General features: G+C 50.3%; 1 protein-coding gene across 9 annotated transcripts in view; it reads right to left on the reverse strand.

Annotated features, from left to right (window-relative positions):
- LOC140728114 (tensin-1-like) overlaps positions 1 to 14,662 on the reverse strand; it is a 429,660-nt gene that overhangs the window by 251,673 nt on the left and 163,325 nt on the right. The gene's annotated exons all lie outside the window — the stretch shown is intronic.

Here is a 14,662-nt window from a genome sequence, read left to right on the forward strand (position 1 = left end):
ACCTCCATCACCACCTTGGGCAGTGAGGGATCTACCCCCATCACCATCTTGGGCAGTGAGGGATCTACCCCCATCACCACCTTGGGCAGTGGGCACTCTGCCTCCATCACCACCTTGGGCAGTGAGGGATCTACCTCCATCACCACCTTGGGCAGTGAGGGATCTACCCCCATTACCACCTTGGGCAGTGAGGGATATACCTCCATCACCACCTTGGGCAGTGAGGGATCTACCCCCATTACCACCTTGGGCAGTGAGGGATCTACCTCCATCACCACCTTGGGCAGTGAGGGATCTACCCCATCACCACCTTGGGCAGTGAGGGATCTACCTCCATCACCACCTTGGGCAGTGAGGGATCTACCTCCATCACCACCTTGGGCAGTGAGGGATCTACCTCCATCACCACCTTGGGCAGTGAGGGATCTACCCCCATTACCACCTTGGACAGTGAGGGATATACCTCCATCACCACCTTGGGCAGTGAGGGATCTACCCCATCACCACCTTGGGCAGTGAGGGATCTACCACCATCACCACCTTGGGCAGTGAGGGATCTACCCCCATTACCACCTTGGGCAGTGAGGGATCTACCCCCATCACCACCTTGGGCAGTGAGGGATCTACCCCATCACCACCTTGGGCAGTGGGCACTCTGCCTCCATCACCACCTTGGGCAGTGAGGGATCTACCTCCATCACCACCTTGGGCAGTGAGGGATCTACCCCCATTACCACCTTGGGCAGTGAGGGATCTACCCCCATCACTACCTTGGGCAGTGAGGGATCTACCCCATCACCACCTTGGGCAGTGAGGGATCTACCACCATCACCACCTTGGGCGGTGAGGGATCTACCCCATCACCACCTTGGGCGGTAAGGGATCTACCCCATCACCACCTTGGGCGGTGAGGGATCTACCCCCATCACCACCTTGGGCGGTGAGGGATCTACCCCATCACCACCTTGGGCGGTGAGGGATCTACCCCATCACCACCTTGGGCGGTGAGGGATCTACCCCCATCACCACCTTGGGCGGTGAGGGATCTACCACCATCACCACCTTGGGCGGTGAGGGATCTACCTCCATCACCACCTTGGGCGGTGAGGGATCTACCCCCATCACCACCTTGGGCGGTGAGGGATCTATCCCATCACCACCTTGGGCAGTGAGGGATCTACCACCATCACCACCTTGGGCGGTGAGGGATCTACCCCCATCACCACCTTGGGCGGTGAGGGATCTACCCCATCACCACCTTGGGCGGTGAGGGATCTACCCCATCACCACCTTGGGCGGTGAGGGATCTACCACCATCACCACCTTGGGCGGTGAGGGATTTACCTCCATCACCACCTTGGGCAGTGAGGGATCTACCACCATCACCACCTTGGGCAGTGAGGGATCTACCCCATCACCACCTTGGGCAGTGAGGGATCTACCCCATCACCACCTTGGGCGGTGAGGGATCTATCCCATCACCACCTTGGGCAGTGAGGGATCTACCCCATCACCACCTTGGGCAGTGAGGGATCTACCTCCATTACCACCTTGGGCAGTGAGGGATCTACCACCATCACCACCTTGGGCAGTGAGGGATCTACCCCCATTACCACCTTGGGCAGTGAGGGATCTACCCCATCACCACCTTGGGCAGTGAGGGATCTACCTCCATCACCACCTTGGGCAGTGAGGGATCTACCACCATCACCACCTTGGGCAGTGAGGGATCTACCCCATCACCACCTTGGGCAGTGAGGGATCTACCTCCATCACCACCTTGGGCAGTGAGGGATCTACCACCATCACCACCTTGGGCAGTGAGGGATCTACCCCATCACCACCTTGGGCAGTGAGGGATCTACCCCATCACCACCTTGGGCGGTGAGGGATCTATCCCATCACCACCTTGGGCAGTGAGGGATCTACCCCATCACCACCTTGGGCAGTGAGGGATCTACCTCCATTACCACCTTGGGCAGTGAGGGATCTACCACCATCACCACCTTGGGCAGTGAGGGATCTACCTCCATCACCACCTTGGGCATTGAGGGATCTACCCCCATTACCACCTTGGGCAGTGAGGGATCTACCCCATCACCACCTTGGGCAGTGAGGGATCTACCCCATCACCACCTTGGACAGTGAGGGATCTACCCCATCACCACCTTGGGCAGTGAGGGATCTACCACCATCACCACCTTGGGCAGTGAGGGATCTACCCCCATTACCACCTTGGGCAGTGAGGGATCTACCCCCATCACCACCTTGGGCAGTGAGGGATCTACCCCATCACCACCTTGGGCAGTGAGGGATCTACCTCCATCACCACCTTGGGCAGTGAGGGATCTACCCCCATCACCACCTTGGGCAGTGAGGGATCTACCACCATCACCACCTTGGGCAGTGAGGGATCTATCCCATCACCACCTTGGGCAGTGAGGGATCTACCCCATCACCACCTTGGGCAGTGAGGGATCTACCCCATCACCACCTTGGGCAGTGAGGGATCTACCCCCATCACCACCCTGGGCAGTGAGGGATCTACCCCCATTACCACCTTGGGCAGTGAGAGATCTACCCCCATCACTACCTTGGGCAGTGAGGGATCTATCCCCATCACCACCTTGGGCAGTGTGGGATCTACCCCCATCACCATCTTGGGCAGTGAGGGATCTACCCCCATTACCACCTTTGGCAGTGAGGGATCTACCCCCATTACCACCTTGGGCAGTGAGGGATCTACCACCATCACCACCTTAGGCAGTGTGATTCAGATTTCAAACTTCCTCTGGATTAAAAACAAAGAAATCTAAACCTCTTGCTCCTCACCTCAAATCTACGTCCTCTGATCTTCAATACCTCTACAGTAGGTATATGTTTCTTATCACCCATCCTATCTCTGCTCCTCATAACCCTGTGTGCCTCCCTCAGCCTTTCCACTCCACAGAAATGATGCAGTTACGCTACATAAAGAAGGCCCTTCGACCCACAGTGTTGCGGCAAAATAATTAGGCTAACAACACCTAATGCTTTCTGCCTGCACTTGCTCGATGTCCCTCCATTCCCTGCACATTCATAAACTCAAAGCACTTCAGAAGAGGTATATCTAGATGTTTTGTGAGCTACTTGCAGAATGCCCAGGACATCATCAGAGTACCTGTATGCCTATCTAACAGCCTCCCCCAACACATTCCAGGCACCCACCACTCTGTGCAAAAACTTGCCCCCACATCTCCTTTGTACTTGCTTAAATACATGCCCTCTGGTATTAGATATTTCACCCCTGCGAGAAAGATACCGGCTCTACCTATGCCTCTGATAATCCTAGAGTAATGGAATCATAGAATCATAGAACACTACAGCACAGAAACAGGCTCTTTGGCCCATCTAGTCCATGCCAAACTCTTATTCTGCCTAGTCCCATCGACCTGCACCTGGACCCTTGACCTCCCATCCATGTGCCTATCACAACTTCCCTTCAATCTTGCAATCAAATCCACACCACCACCTCCACCTTTTTCACTCGCATTATGCTCTGAGTGAAAAAGTTTCCCTTCAGATACCCCTTTAATCTTTGACCTTTCACCCTTAACCCATGACCTCTAGTTCTAGTCTCACCCAACCTCCGTGGAAAAAGCCTGCTTTCATTTATCCTGTCTATACAGCTCATAATTTTGCGTACCTCCATCAAATCTCATTTCATTCTCCTACACTCCTAGCCTATTCAACCTTTCCCTATAACTCAGGTCTTCAAGTCCTGGCAACAATCTTATAAATCTCTATCATGTGGTCCCCTTAGCTTCTCCCACTCCAGAGAAAACAACCCAAATTTGTCCAACCTCTCATAACAAATACCCTCTAATTCAGGCAGCCTCCTTGTGAACACTGAATTCTCCAACTTCCGGTAATTCCCTCCCTCTCCCTTCCCCCATCTGTTTCACTCTGCCTCCTCCTCCAGCTGCCTATCACCTCTCTCATGATTCTGCCTTCTTCTACCACATAGTGCTTTCCCCTTACATTCCTCCTTCACCTTTCCTGCCTATCCCCTCCCCCACCCCTTGATATTTCTTCTGATTGGTTTTTCACCTGGCACCTACCAGCCTTCTCCTTCCCCCCACCTTCTTTATAGGACCCCTGCCCCCTCCCTCTTCAGTCCTGACGAAGGCTCTCGGCCCGAAACGTTGACTGTTCATTTCCGCGGATGCTGCCCGACCTGCTGAGTTCCCCCAGCGTGTTGTACGTGTTGCTTTGACCCCAGCATCTACAGAGTACTTTGTGTATCCTGGTGAATCTCTTCTATACCTTGTAAGCCTTCCTACAATGAGGCAACCAAATGTAAATGCAGTGCTCCAGATGTGGCTGAACCAGGTTTATAAAGCTGCAACATAACTTCCTCACTCTTGACCTCAGTGCCTCATCTAATAAAGGCAAGCAGGCCATGTGCCCTCTCTACCCCTAACACTCACAAACATTCATATTCACCACAGAACTCTGATATACCCCACATTACTCTCCGTAACAATTTTCACAGCCACTATAATCCTCTGATAGAATCCACGCCCCACTTCTAAGTCTGAACAAAACCACATACCCCACAAACATTCGATATACTCCACACCTCTCTCTCTGGTAACATTCACAACCACCAAGGTATAACCCACACCTTCACTCTAAATCTGAAAATCTCCAACAAACTGATTCACACCCAGCGCTTACTGGAGTCTGCACACATCTCATGGCCAGACTCAACATAGCCCACAAATTACTGTAACTTCCTTGGATTGAGCCAGACTCTGTCTAAACCGATCCCGGATAGTGGAACGTTTTATGTTTCTTACATTGAATAGCCAATAAAATGCACCTTGGAGATTCCCGGCCCATATCTGAGACTGAGGTGTTTGAGGGAGAACTTCTTCACTCAGAGGAAGGTGAGAATGTGGAACGGGCTGTCAGCACAAGTGGTGGGTGGGGATTTGATTTCAACATTTTAAGAGGAATTTGGATAGGTACATGGATGGGAGGGGTATGGAATGCAATGGTCCAGCTGCGGGTCAATGGGACTAGATGGGCCAAAGGGCCGTAGTGCTCTATGACTCTATATCAATGTATCCAAGGGTTGGCATTAACTTCTCGCTAACCCCGTTCCTCATGACTCCAGTGTGGAGGGACAACCTTCCCTCTCTGACTGATCACCCTGACTTTTGCACAATGTGTTCCACACACCAGACTCCACGGTTTAGCAGCAACTAAATGAGATCCAGTTTCCTTCATTGCCCCACACACGTTCCCACGTTCCTGCGTGGACTTTAAGGGACCGCTCGACCTTATAAGGTATCAGGTTTTCTCCTATAGAGGATGCAAGAACCATAAGATACAAGAGCAAAATTAGGCCATTTGGCCCATCAAATCTGCTCTGCCATTCGATTATGGCTGATTTATTAACACTCTTAATCCCATTCTCCTGCCTTCTCCCCCTGACCTTTGATGCCCTGACTCATCAAGAATTTAACAACCTCCACACAATGAGGAAGTACACAGCCCTTGGTCACCACAGAGTCTGTGGGAATGAACTCCTAAAGGTCATAGGTTAAGGGTAAAAGCCAAGATATTTAAGAGGAACCTGAGGGGGGACGTCTTCACTCAGAGGTTGGCGTGAGTGCGGAACGAGCTGCCAGTGGTTGGGGGTTTGATTTCAACATTTAAGAGAAGTTTGGGACAGGTATCTGGATGAAAGACATCCGGAAGGCTCTCTATGGTGCATCGATAAAAATTTGTGAGGGTCTCAGGGACGTGCTAAGTACAAAACATAAAGCGAGGGTTAACTCCACTTCGCCGATTGTGCGCGGATTAAAGTGACCAGGGAGATCGAATGCGGAAGGTGAGTGGCAGCTGCCTGCCTTTTCATCGCTCTGCTACCAGGGAGGAGCGAGTCTGCCACCGTGTCCGGAGAATGCTACCCAGGTTTTCTGCGTTTGGATATGGACTTGGACCACAGACTCTTCCCAGGCTTATAGTTTTTATACACCGTGTTTTTCGCCCGATCTTTCTTGCTTTTTTTGTGTGTGCAGAAGAGGAGGATTTGGGGATCAATGTGCCATTTCTGTTCGTTTTCTGTGCAGGGAGGGGGGATTTGAGGTCTGATGATTGAGCTGCCTTTTTTACTTGGTTTCATGACTATCTGGAGAAGAATTTCAGAGTTGTATACTTGGATAATAAAAAAATGAACCTTTGAACCAAGTGTAGGAGAGTCCAGGCCCTCACCACACTAATGCAGTAAACCAGGGTGGGCGTGGGGAAGAGGGATTTGATCAGTTAGGGGACAGTGGCTTAATAACTTCAGCTCAACACTGTGGGCAGAAGGGCCTGTCCCGTGTTGTTCCATATTCTATCTCATGGAGCTTAAAGAGAGACGGCCCAGAAACAGGCCTTTCAGCCGCCCTGAGTTTCCTGAAAGTAGACGGGGTAGCAAAGAAGGCGTCTGGTAAGCTGGTCTTCATCAGCCAGGGCAACGAGTAGAGGAGCTGGAACATTAAGTTGCATTTGTAGAAGATGAAACTGTACAGTTCTGGTTGTCCTGATGTAGGAGAGGTGCCATTGAGCTGGAAAGAGTGCAAAGGAGATTTCACAAGGACGCTGCCGGGATTCGAGAAGTGAGTTTTGGTTGAGCAAGGTAGCACTGTGGGAGACTGACGGGTGACTTTATAGAGGTGTATAAAATCATGAGGGGCATAGAGAGAGTGGATGCACTCAGTCTTTTCCCTCAGGGAATGAGGAATCAAAAACTAAAGGGCATAGGTTTAAGGTGAAAGATAAAGATTTAAAAGGAACATGAGGGACGAGTTCTTCTAGCAGAGTGTGGTGTGTCCATAGAAGAATTTGCCAAAGAAAGCAGTTTGGGCAAGTACAATAACAATATTTTATTTAGAGATACAGCACAGTAACAGGCCCATCTGGCCCAATGGTCCCAGGCTGCCCTGTTACACCCATGTGACCAATTAACCTACTAACCCGTACATCTTTGGAATGTGGGAGGAAACCAGAGCACCCGGAGGAAACCCACATGGTCACGGGGAGAAGGTACAAACTCCTTTCAGACAGTGGCGGGAATTGAACCTAGGTCACTGGTGTTTTAATAGTGTCATACTAACCACTATGCTTCTGTGCAGTCCCACAAGACACCTAGATGGGTACATGGTTAAAAAAGGTTTAGAGGGATGGTACATGGTCAAGGAAGGTTTAGAGGGAGGGGTACTGTCATGGTCTGGTCCGTGAAGTCCACATTCCGGTTCACGGTCCGGTCCATGTATCCAGACTCTAGATCTTCCAGCCGTTCCTTGTTTCAGTTGGGCTTAATCACAGGCACCTGATGTTCATCTTGGGCCTGGGAATGTAAGTGGCCTTGGGTTTGCCTGTAGGTCTTGTCAGTATCCTGTCCTTGCCTCTGTGGGGTAAGTCAGGCTGTCTTTGCTGTTACCCTGAGGCAGGACTGTTCCCTTCCCCTCCCCTTCCCCTTCTTTCTGCCACCTTTTACCTGGAGCCCTGCCTGTGTCTACACCTATTCTTGCCGTTAAGTTCTACCGCCAGAGCAAGACCAGAGCCTTTCTGTGTCCAGATGGGAACCATCTTTCGTTGTTTGGAGCTGTCTCTTTGTGTCCTCGCCTTCGCTAGGTAGGTCCGGCCATTTGCCACTACCTAGTGTTGGGAACTGTCTCATCGTGTTCAGCTTTCTGTGTATGAGTCCCGGCCCTACGTCCTGTTCCCAAGGAGGGGTCCCGGCTCTGTGTTCCGCGTTCCTGTCTCCCAAGACCAAGTCTGAGCTTCATGTCCTCATCCAGCCCAGGAGTCCTGCGTCCAGTCCTGTTGCCTTGCCACATCTTGTCCTCGCCTAGATCCGGAGTCTGAACTTGACTCAAGACCCAGGTTCTGGGTCCCTGTCCAGTCTCTGGCTTGGAGTCCTCCTCCAGGCTCCTAGTTCCTCGTCCAGGTCCTGTTTTCCTAGCCTGGTCCTAGCCCAGGCCCTGTATCCTAGTCTCATCCAAGGCCTGTGTCTTGTCCAGTGTCGTTTCTTCCCCACTTCCCTTGCTTTCTTGTCATACTGAGTCCATTCCTAGTACTTCAGTGTCTGTGGCTTGCATTTGATCTGCTCTCAAAGCCCACCTTATGACAGGAACATGGTTAAGAAAGGTTTAGAGGGATGGGTACTGTCATGGTTAAGAAAGGTTTAGAGGGATGGGTACATGGTTAAGAAAGGTTTAGAGGGATGGGTACATGGTTAAGAAAGGTTTAGAGGGATGGGTACTGTCATGGTTAAGAAAGGTTTAGAAGGATGGGTACTGTCATGGTTAAGAAAGGTTTAGAGGGATGGGTACTGTCATGGTTAAGAAAGGTTTAGAGGGATGGGTACATGGTTAAGAAAGGTTTAGAGGGATGGGTACATGGTTAAGAAAGGTTTAGGGGGATGGGTACTGTCATGGTTAAGAAAGGTTTAGAGGGATGGGTACTGTCATGGTTAAGAAAGGTTTAGAGGGATGGGTACTGTCATGGTTAAGAAAGGTTTAGAGGGATGGGTACTGTCATGGTTAAGAAAGGTTTAGAGGGATGGGTACATGGTTAAGAAAGGTTTAGAGAGATGGGTACTGTCATGGTTAAGAAAAGTTTAGAGGGATGGGTACATGGTTAAGAAAGGTTTAGAGGGATGGGTACATGGTTAAGAAAGGTTTAGAGGGATGGGTACTGTCATGGTTAAGAAAGGTTTAGAGGGATGGGTACTGTCATGGTTAAGAAAGGTTTAGAGGGATGGGTACTGTCATGGTTAAGAAAAGTTTAGAGGGAATGGGTACATGGTTAAGATAGGTTTAGAGGGATGGGTACCTGGTTAAGAAAGGTTTAGAGGGATGGGTACATGGTTAAGAAAGGTTTAGAGAGATGGGTACTGTCATGGTTAAGAAAGGTTTAGAGGGATGGGTACTGTCATGGTTAAGAAAGGTTTAGAGGGATGGGTACTGTCATGGTTAAGAAAGGTTTAGAGGGATGGGTACTGTCATGGTTAAGAAAGGTTTAGAGGGATGGGTACATGGTTAAGATAGGTTTAGAGGGATGGGTACATGGTTAAGAAAGGTTTAGAGGGATGGGTACATGGTTATAAAGGTTTAGAGGGATGGGTACTGTCATGGTTAAGAAAGGTTTAGAGGGATGGGTACTGTCATGGTTAAGAAAGGTTTAGAGGGATGGGTACATGGTTAAGAAAGGTTTAGAGGGATGGGTACTGTCATGGTTAAGAAAGGTTTAGAGGGATGGGTACTGTCATGGTTAAGAAAGGTTTAGAGGGATGGGTACTGTCATGGTTAAGAAAGGTTTAGAGGGATGGGTACATGGTTAAGAAAGGTTTAGAGGGATGGGTACATGGTTAAGAAAGGTTTAGAGGGATGGAGGCTAGACACAGACAAATGGGACTAGATTAGATGGAACTCATGGTGAGCAAGCACCAGCTGGCTGAAGGGCCTGTTTGTGTTCTGAGTTTTAGATTCATATTGAAGCTATAACAATCTCCAGATTCTACCATCCACCTACACATTACAGGAAGGAGGGCAAAAATGATTCTTCGGGATTGACTGCAGTATGTGCACGCTGGTCATGAATTCTGTCTGTCGGCAGATAAATATTATTGTGGCTGTTTACCAACAGTCTCATAACCACTGTCAGAGAGCTCACAGCTCAGAAAAACAGACTGGTGTTCTGGGGGAGTGCTTCACTGACTGTTCCCACGATGATAGCAAATAATTATACCTCCCCCACCCCACACACCCTCCCCCAGGCTGACCGATAAGAGGTGACCACAGAACATCTGGCTCACAGGGGATCAGAGCTGGGCTCACAACATCTGCTGAGGGCAACCGGAGGTGGCAGATGAGAAGGAACTGCTTTTCCCAGAGATCAGTGGATCTGCGGAACTCTCTGCCCAGGGGAGCAGTGGAGGCTGCCTCGTTAATATATCAAGATGCACAGTTAATTAGAGAGAGTAGCACAGTAGCATGGTCTTCAGCACTAACCTTTCCATCGTGCTCCACCACCACCTCAGTCACCATGATAAAAATTTTCCCTGTAAGTTCCCTTTAAACTTTCTTCTATTCACCTTAAACCTACGCCCTCCAGCTGCTGATATTTTCACCTGGGGAAAAGACTCTGGCAGCTACTCTTTCTACGCCTCTCACTATAAGTGTGTTTACAAAGGCAAACATTGAAGCTAGAAGCACAGTTTCCCGGGAACGCACGGTAGTGCAGTGGTTAGTGTAATGCTGTTATAGTGCCAGCGGTTCAGTTCCCGCCACTGTCTGTAAGGAGTGGGAACATTCTCCATGATGGTGCGGGTCTGCCCTTTAGAACAGAGATGGGAGGACTTTGTTTAGCCAGAGGGTGGTGAATCGGTTGAATTCACGGCCACAGATGGTGATGGAGGCCAAGTCATCGGGTATATTCAAAGCAGAGGTTGATAGGTTCTTGATTAGTAAGGGAATCAAAGGTTAAGGGGCAAAGGCAGGAGAATGGGGTTAAGAGAGGTAAGTCAGCCATGATGGAATGGCAGAGCAGACTTGATGGGCTGAATGGCCTAATTCAGCTCCAATGTCTTATGGTCTAACATGAGGGAATATTGTTTTTGTAAGAACAAAACCCCCACATACTTGGGTATGATGGGGTGGGGTAAAGGGAGCTTCACTCTGTATATAACCTTTGCAGTTCCTGCCCTTGGAAACTGTGTGAAAACAGCGGTGAAGGTACTTTAAGAAAATTAAGGAACATGGTTCCTTAATTGTCCAATTGTAAAAGCAATCAGGACTAGGTAACTGAATGTGCGGGCATAATACCTTCATAGTTTACGCTTCTAAAATGCTCTTGGCAGAGATTTGAGTGATCAGATATATGGGTTTATGTTTATCTTCGGGCAGATGGGGCTCATCAGCCGTAGTTGGCAGCTCCCCTAGGAGAGAGGAATCTCTGACCTCAAACCTCCGCTGCCTTGCGGCTGTACCCACTGATGGGGAAGGCTGAGCCCTAAGGAAAAATTCCCAGCTCGAATCCCTGTGTTGAGTTTAATGCTGACTGCGACGTCGCTGGTGCCAAACTGTTTCATCTCTGCCGTTCCTTTGGATCTGCACAGAGAGGGGGAGCCTGCTCACTGGGCAACAGCCTGTTCTCCATATCACATAGCCCTGGCTTGCCTACTGGCTTAGGACGCAACTCCAAACATCAGGGAGCCTACTCTATCACCCGTCTTTCTCCTGGCTAAGGACGCAACTCCAAACATCAGGGAGCCTACTCTATCACCCGTCTTTCTCCTGGCTAAGGACGCAACTCCAAACATCAGGGAGCCTACTCTATCACCCGTCTTTCTCCTGGCTAAGGACACAACTCCAAACATCAGGGAGCCTACTCTATCACCCGTCTTTCTCCTGGCTAAGGACACAACTCCAAACATCAGGGAGCCTACTCTATCACCCGTCTTTCTCCTGGCTAAGGACGCAACTCCAAACATCAGGGAGCCTACTCTATCACCCGTCTTTCTCCTGGCTAAGGACACAACTCCAAACATCAGGGAGCCTACTCTATCACCCGTCTTTCTCCTGGCTAAGGACACAACTCCAAACATCAGGGAGCCTACTCTATCACCCGTCTTTCTCCTGGCTAAGGACACAACTCCAAACATCAGGGAGCCTACTATAAAATCACCCATCTGTCTCCTACGCACCACTGAAAACGTCTCAGCCACTCTCCAGAAATCAGTCTCCTGCATCGAGGCATTATGAGACGGATGAAAGTCTACTTTCATCCCAGACTGTGGTCTCCATTCACTTCCAACCGAAAACAGGGATCCCGTGAAGCTGAACCTGCATGGATAACTTCGCTCACCACTGCCTCGGACTGATTCTATCACCTACAGACCCACTTTCACGCAATCTCATCTTCCCAGTATTATTTTTGTTTGCAGAGTTTGTCTCCTTTCGTTTGTTGGCTGTTTTGTCAGTCTTGGTTTATGTGTGGTTTTTCAAAAATTCGATTGTACTTCCTTTAAGTGTCTACAAGAAAATGAATCTCAAAGTTGCCTCTGATAACATACAGCCAGTGGCCATTTTATTAGGCACAAGGGTGGGACCCGCTGTGGCCTATCCACTTCAAGGCCGAATGGGTTGTGCTCTGATGCACACCAATATTGTCAGACGTGGCTATTTAAGTTATTGTCGCCTCTGAGTTTGAACCAGTCTGGCCATTCTCCTCTGACCTCTCTCATTAACAAGGCATTTTTCCCACAGAACTGCCAGTCACTGGATGATTTTTTTTTTGTTTAATGCGCCATTCTCTGTAAACTCTAAAGGCTGTTGTGTGTGAAAATCCCAGGAGATCTCCATTTTCTGAGAGACTCCAACTCGTACTGACACCAACAATCATTCCACGGTCAAAGACACTTAGAACATAGAACGTAGAAGTCTACAGCACATTACAGGCCCTTCGGCCCAGAATGTTGTGCCGACCATGTAAACTACTCTAAAAACTGCCTAGAATTTCCCTAGTGCCTAGCCATCTATTTTTCTAAGCTCCATGTATCTAAGAGGCTCTTAAAAGACCCTACTGTATCGACCTCCATCACCACCAGCAGTGCATTCCACACACGCACCACTCTCTGTGTGAAAAACTTCTCCCTGACATCCCCTCAGTACCTCTTTCCAAGCACCTTAAAACTATGCCCCCTCGTGCTAGCCATTTCAGCCCTGGGGAAAGAGCCTCTGACTATCCACACAATCAATGCCTCTCATTATCTAAAATGCCTCTATCAGGTCACCTCTCTTCCTCCCTCACTCCAAGGAGAAAAGGCCAAGTTCACTCATAAAGCATGCCCCCCATCCAGGCAACATTCCTGTCAATCTCCTCCGCACTCTCACTCAGATCACATTTCTTCCCCATTCTGATGTTTGGTCTGAACAACAACTGAACCTCTTGACCATGTCTGCATGCGTTTATGCATTAAGTTGCTGCCACATGATTGGCTGATTAGATATTTGCATTAGTGAGTAGGTGTACCTAATAAAGTGACCAGTGAGTGTATACTTATGCTGATAATAAATTTTACTTTGAACTTTGACCTTCACCCCAGACGGGGACCTGTTTTACTGTCATCCCCACAGGGTCAACAGCACCACGTTTCCATCCTAGAACGTGAATCAGGATGGGAACAGAAAGGGGAAGATGCCCAAATAAGAAGGGGGGGGGGGAAGAGTACAAGCTGGGAAGGAGGGGTGTAATACTGCCTGACTTACTGAGTTCCACCAGCAGTTTGTGTGGAAACCCCTAAATCACACCTGGAGATGCAAAGTGGCACTGTGCTCCCCCAGCAGCCAGAGAGCACAGAGCGCACTGAGATTCTGCAGATGCTGGAAATCCAGAGCAAATCCAGTGCTGGAGGATCTCAGCAAGTCAGGCAGCATCCAGGAAGAAGAGTAAACAGTTGATGTTTCAGACCCAGATCCTTCATCAGGACTGGAAAGGAAGGGGGGAAAGAAGGCGGTGGGGGAAGGGTGGGGGCTACAATGGGGAGAAGGTAATTGAGTGAGTGATGGGGGGTGAAGTGAGAAGCTGGGATGTGATGGACAAGGTAAGGGGCTGAAGAAGTAGGAATCTGATAGGAGAGGAGAGTGGACCATGGGAGAAAGGGAAGGAGGAGGGCACCAGAGGAGAGGCGAGGGAAAAAGGAAGAGGGGAGCCCGAATGGTGAATGAAAAGGAGGTATGGGGGGGGGGGGGAGAAATTACGGGAAGTTAGGGAAATAGATGTTCGTGCCATCAGAGTGGAGGCTCCCCAGACGCAATATGAAACATCACTCCTCCAGCCGGACAGTGGCCTGCCTCAGCGTTACGCACCGGGGCAGTGGACCCATATGTCGGGGTGGGAATGGCAAATATGAACGGATGGCCAAGATCCCGCCTTTTGTGGCCAAGGTTTAGTCCGCTTTCTGTTACTGAACGTCGACTGTGTATCCCCCTGCACAGAGGCTGCCCGACCTGCCGAGTTCCTCCAGCACCTACCGAATCCACAACGAGCGACCGCCGCCCCCACCCCCCGGCAGGACACAACAGATCAGGGGACACACTGCGGGACTGAAAACAGCGCCAAGCTCGGAGCCCCTCGGGACGCGGGGGACACACTCTGGCACTCCCGGGCCCACAGGGCACAGCAGCGAACGCCGGACCCCAGGCTCGGTTGGGGTCTGCGTGAGACAGCCCGCCATCCTCTGACCCAGCTGTCAGCTCACGCACCTTAAAGCAAAGTTTACCCACTCCTCAGATGCTAAAGACTGTTCGTCCCCCTCCCACTTCAATTCTCCAACTTCCAGCCAATCCAAGCCAACGCCTCTGCCCACCCCAATTCAGTCCCCCAACGCGTAACCTGCCACCGCTGGTCAGATTACCGCCCCGCTTCAGGTACACGAACCGCGGTGGCGCTTTAACCCTGCCCATCCCCGAGCTCTCCGCCACATCCTCCGGGGCTCAGCCGCGGGCGGGGTTCTGGGGGAGCGGAGCCTCTCCCCCTGTCCCCTTTGTAGCTGAACGGGGACTCCGTGAGTTTTCGGTACTTTCTGCTTCTGGGCTGCTCCGCACAAGCTGATGTGATT

Source organism: Hemitrygon akajei, chromosome 5, assembly GCF_048418815.1.
Source record: "Hemitrygon akajei chromosome 5, sHemAka1.3, whole genome shotgun sequence".
Lineage (NCBI taxonomy): Eukaryota > Metazoa > Chordata > Chondrichthyes > Myliobatiformes > Dasyatidae > Hemitrygon > Hemitrygon akajei.